Source organism: Suncus etruscus, chromosome 4 (genome assembly GCF_024139225.1).
Source record: "Suncus etruscus isolate mSunEtr1 chromosome 4, mSunEtr1.pri.cur, whole genome shotgun sequence".
Lineage (NCBI taxonomy): Eukaryota > Metazoa > Chordata > Mammalia > Eulipotyphla > Soricidae > Suncus > Suncus etruscus.
Window position 1 is genome coordinate 84,947,126 of NC_064851.1, and position 6,356 is coordinate 84,953,481.

Genomic DNA, 6,356 nt, shown 5'->3' on the forward strand with positions numbered 1-6,356 from the left:
AAGGGGAAGAAAAGAAAGGGCTGGTGTGGCAAGGTTTTGTGTTTTTTGTTTGCTTGTTTTGTTTTTTTGCACAAGCACAATAAGTATTGGGGAAGTTAGAAAGGGAATTCCCTTGGCCTAGGTCAGTTTCTCTACCCTTGAAACACACTGTCATGGGAGCGACTACAGGCTCTATACACGCTCATTATCAAACCCCAAGATCTTTTTATGGTGCCAGGAAACTTTCTGCTCAGTTGTGGATGACAAAATCAGTCCTCTGTAGCTAGAGATCTTGGTATTTCAATGGATCATAGGACAAAATAGAGCCTTTCGTTATGGTTCTATGAAGGTCTTTCCTTCACGTTTATTGTAATCATTCTTCTGTAATTAGTGATCTTGTTTTTGTCAAAACCTAGAATGGCATCTATGGAGTCCTTATGGCTCCAGAAGATCTCCCTAGTCATGGTTGTCAAAGTCAGAACTCTGGGATTATAGATCTTGGTTTTGTACAAATACTAGGATGAAGCCTAGGCTAGGATCTTTCTTATTGGTCCCAGGAAAAGTTCTGCCCAGTTGCAGTTGTCAAAGTCTGTTTTCTGTAATTAGTGATCTTGTTTTTGTGCAGGTCAAAAGACCACATGTCTTCTGATTTTATCTTACCATCTTAGCATAGGTAATTTCTGATTCTAACAATCTGAATGCATGCTTGTACTATATCCATTAGTATCTGATCTTCTGCATAGCTTTCTAGTTATTTTCTGACCTTTATTATACATCTCCTTCATAATACAGACCAATTGAATATGGTCTTTAGTATGACAATGGTTTGTATTATTATTTAATCTATTCAGATTTGTCTTTGCTTCTTTGTGAATTCATTGTCTGTGAATGTGACTTCGTTTTCTGTGAATCCTAGTGCCAAACCAAATAAAGAAAAGCATACTTATATTCATATATGTTGAGATACAAGAATAATAAACATTTCGGAGTTAGGTATTTTTCTTCACTAATTAGGACCAAGCTCATTTAGAAAGATAATTGCCTTTTTGTCTTGGGATTCTATTATAATGGATGACTGCCTAAGTGCTAATACAGGAGAAATAGATCCTGAGGGGTAAGGTCTGTGAAAATGGATAATAGGCTTATTCTGAGTCAGCAGTAAAATACTATTTTCTTTGAGGAAGCATTATATTATAATCTCCAAATTAATCATTGTTGCTGAACATTGTGAAATAATCTTTTCTGTATAAACCAAATGACCTTCATTTTATTAATATATTTCATCATCTTTTACTACAAATTTTGTTATTTAAATAAAACAAACTTTTTCCTAAAAGAAAAAATAGAGAAAAGTCAAGTTCATTTGTTAGCATGAAGATACTCCTCCATATTGACGTTAGAATTAAAAGTTCAATTCAGGGCTGGAGATATAGCATGAAGGTAGCATGCTTGCCCTGCATGCACAAGAATGGTGGTTCAAATCCCGGCATCCCATATGGTCCCCTGAACCTGTCAGGAGATATTTTTGAGCATAGAGCAAGGAGTAACCCCCGAGGGCCACCAGATGTGATCCAAAAACAGAACAAAACAAAACAAAAATGTATTTCAATTTATTCTAAAATGTATTTTGTACATAATAAGAGAGGGCATTAGTAATTATATTTACTCTCAAGAATATCATGATTTAGGGGCTGGAGTGGTTGCACAGTGTGTAAAGTGTCCTTGTGTGCCCTAGCCTAGGGTGGATGGCGATTCTATCCCCTTTGTCCCATTTGGTCCCTCAACCAAGGAGTGATTTCTGAGCTCATACCCAGGAATAACGCTTGAGCGCCACAGGGTATGATCCAAAAACAAAACAAAAAAAAAAAAAACAAAAAAAAAAGAAGAAGAAAAAAAGAATAGCATAATTTAGTTAGTAGTTGAACATAAGTATGACTTTTACAAAATTCCTGGACTGAGAATAACTGGTAATCTCTTCATTTTGCCATGAGGGAAAAATAATTCCAAAAATACCCTTATATATCTAGTTGTAAAAAAAAGAGATATAAGATTCATTACTGTATCATAAATGCTAGAAAAACAGAATTTAATTTAGGGCATTCCTTATATTGTGATTAAGTTTAAATATAATAAATTATTCTTACTGTAAAGTAATAATCTTTTATGACTGGGAAATGGGCAATATAAAAAATTGGTTGCATTTCTGCAAACCTTTTGCTATTTGCTTCTATTTTGTGGCTTAGAATCAAATGGCATTCACTCCATTATGTGTGTGTATATATATGGATATTTACATATATAATGCTATGTTTTAAAATTTATTCAGCAAAATGTTATTCACAATAATTTTTCACTAAATTAATAGAGTATTTGTGGCTGAGTATTAGAAGACAATATCTTATTCCAAGAATAGTACAAATTTGTGTGACTTTTTGGCATGAAATCTAATCTTTTTTGCATTTCTTTTCTCTCAGTTAAAAATTTGGAAAAAATTTATAAGATCATTTCCAACTGGATTGTTTTAAATTTTCCAGTCAATTTCTGTAACTATTGGAAGATAAAAGATAACATTCTGTAGTCTTACATTTTTATTTATTTATTTATTTATTTATTTATTTTTGGTTTTTGGGCCACACCCAACGATGCTCAGGGGTTACTCCTGGCTGTCTGCTCAGGAATAGCTCCTGGCAGGCACAGGGGACCATATGGGACACTGGGATTCTAACCAACCACCTTAGGTCCTGGATAGACTACTTGCAAGGCAAACGCCGCTGTGCTATTTCTCCTGGCCCAGTCTTATATTTTTTAATAAGAGGCATGTCTCAAATACAGGAAGGGGTTGGGAGAGAAGGGAGATAAGGGCATTGGTGGTTGGAAGGTTGTACTGGTGAAGGGGGTGTGTTCTTTTGTATAACTGAAACACAACTACAAACATGTTTGCAATCATAGTGCTTAAATAAATATATATTTTAAACAAAAGTAAATAAGTAAACAGAAACAAAATCAAATACTACTGGGACAGAGTGATAGTACAGCGAGTAGGATGCATTCCCTGCAAGTGTAGTAGACCAGGGTTTAATCCCTGGCACTAGGAGTGATCCCTGACTATAAAGACAGAATCTAGCCTTGATAATTTATGGGTGTGACTCGGAAAAAAAAGCAAACAAAATAACATAGTCTATTACATAGCTGTTTTTTTTACTTTCTAAATAATTGTCAAATGCTTTTATGTGTTTAAATACAGGTCAATACAAAATTAGATAAAAATTATGGGCCTCAGTATCAAATATTATTCTTTGCAGTTCTCTCATGTTTAGGAATATTTTCTACCTGATAAAGATGCATTAGCAAGTATAAACTAGCAAGTTTTTAGGTTTTTAGGCACATTAAATTTGCAGAAGAAAAGATATGAGGAAAAATAGTAAAATCAATTTTGCAAAAGAATAGAAATATTTTATCATGTAAAATTTCTTATATAAATACAGTTGGGCTTATTTTTGTTTTTCACTTTTTAAAAAGGTACTGATGATTGTACAGATCATAAAAATTCTGTTAATTTGCCTGCCACAGATGAAGCAATGGTTTGCAATCCATCATTTTCAGTTAATTGATAATTCACATCTAAATTATTTAGTCATTTTGATTTTGATTCTTCAACACCTAGAGGCAAAGATTTGAACTAAAAACTAACAGCTTGTAAAAATTTTAATTGCATTTATTTGCATTTATAAATTAAGTAATGAAAATGCTATGTAAATGTTAGGTTGAAGGAAAAGAGTCAAGAAACAATTATAATAGCTACATGTAGAATTTGTTGAATGTAAATTTATTCTAAAATGTATTTGATGTTATAAATCCAGATTCCTTGTATATTAATGTATTTAGAAAAATAGGTACAAAAGTCTAGGAAAAGAATTGTAGAGTTAAAGAGCATATATATAATTTAAGTGAAAGCAAATGTTATTACCCACTGTCCTCCAATAAGCTTACATAGTTAATTAATAATTCCTTCTATATGTATCTTTCAGAAAAAAGAAATTTTGAGTTCAAGTTAGTAACTTAATGTGCATATGTAATATTCACAAGAGCCAACATTTAGTAATAAAGAGATTAGGTCAAACTTTTTGTCCTATTTAACCAGTGAAACTTTGTCTCACATGAATTAATGTGTCAAATTTCATAACTCACCTAATTTAGTAAGAGAAGCAGTTAAAGTATAGAAATATAACTTGGGCAGAGATCACTAATCTATCCAAAGTTTACTTTTTCTATGCATTTACGTGCATATGTGTACATGCAGGTTCAGTAATACAATATATTATATATTTGTAAGCCAAAACAATGAAAAAATTGATATAAGGAAAAATAATACATGTAATGTTGTGTCACTATAGGTATAGGCTGCTGCTTCGTATTTCATAGTGTGAAGGGCTAATTCTTGGCTGTGTGCTCAGAGATCACTCCTGTAGGTGTTTAAAGGACTGTATGTGGTGCCAGGGACTGAACTGCAGTCAGATGTCCAAGGAAAAATTCCTACTATTTTATTCCCAGCTCTAAAATTACTATCAGCAGGCTATAAACTACTATTAATTAATAATTAATTACTTTTAATTGTCAGAAACTGTAGGTAATAAAAGCAAAATACTGAGAAAAATATAGTTCTATTTTATGGAGAGTATGGCCAAGTAACTAGGTAATTATTATAGTCTGTATTAAGTATAATATTATGAAGAATTAATGAGGGGGATAATGAGTCATTATGTGTTGTACAGAGAGATATAAGATGCATTTCAGAAAGGCCACTAGTTGGCTATATCTGCACTTAACTAACTCCATAGACTCACCCTGTTTTTGAAAGATCTAAATTGAAATGTGAAAATTATGGATACATTGGCCAGCAGCTGAAAACTGTCAATCTCCAGATGAAAGAGGTGCCAAGTTACTGATCTGCTGAAGCCATATCTGCTGCATCCATCATCCACAACTGTTGAGTGGTCAATGGCCCTGCTTCACCACTCCTCTGTGAATTTTCACAGAGACACAGAGACACCAATTTGACCAAAACTCCAGATAAAACTGACATTTTCAGGTTTATTTTATATATATATATATATATATATATATATATATATTCAAATGAAATTAGGCAGGGAATATAGTAACACTAAAGAAATAGGTAATCAACTGTAAAGCATAAGAAATATTTGGGCCAGGAGAGATAGCACAGCAGTGTTTGCCTTGCAAGCAGCCGATTCAGGACCAAAGGTGGTTGGTTCGAATCCCGGTGTCCCATATGGTCCCCCGTGCCTGCCAGGAGCTATTTCTGAGCAGACAGCCAGGAGTAACCCCTGAGCACTGCCGGGTGTGACCCAAAAACCAAAAAAAAAAAAAAAGAAATATTTATATAATACAATAATGCCATTTGCACTCCTATGTACATAGAAGTGCTTTTTACAATAGCCAAATATCTGGAAATAGCCTAGATGCTCTACAACAGATCAGGGACTGAAGAAACTGTGGTACATCTACACAATGGATAATATGCAGCTATTAGAAACAATGAAATCACAAAATTTACCTATACATAGATGAATATGGAGACTATTGTGTTGAATTAAATAAGTTAGAGGGAGAGAGAAATAAGCACAGAATAGTCTCTTTCATTTTGGGGCTTTAAGAAAAATGAAAGCTAGTATAGTAATAATATCCAGAGACAACAGAGATGAGGGACAGAAAGACCAGCACATGATAGAGCTTACCACAAAGAGTGGTGAAAACAGAACTGACTACTTTAACAACTGCCATGACAATGATAGAAAAATACAATGCTTGTCTCAAAAAAAAAAAAAAAAAAAAAAAAAAAAAGCAGGGGGTGGGAAAGGAGAGAAATGAGGTATATTGGTGAGTAAGTTGCACTGGGAGTTGCAGTGGTGAATGATAGTGAGCATTTTATGGCTGAAACCCAATTAAGAAAGTGTTGTGGCCAGGAAAATCCTGGCTACATGGCTGGGCAAGCCAGAGAGGTGGGTCCCTTGGAGGAGCTTGTTGGTTTCGCTAGGCTTTCCTCTTTTCCCTCCAGGCTCCATAGGTGGATTGCATATCTTTCACAGTAATTTTCTGGGTGGAGTCTGAAGCTGCAGCAGGCAACACCTGACGGCAAGTTCCATGCTGTAGGCTTTTTGGCCAAGATAAGGTGAAGATGCAGCTTCGGCTGCCCCCCACAGCCTTCTCTCTCCTTCCTCCCCACTCCCCAGGGTTATTCCTGGACACCTGCTCAGGGTCCCTGAGTAAGTGGGTTCCTGCGAGGTGCAATTTAAAAGAGACCCTAGGCTTTCTTGTTTCTGCAATGGGCTGGAAGGAGACTGGTGAACTTTCAA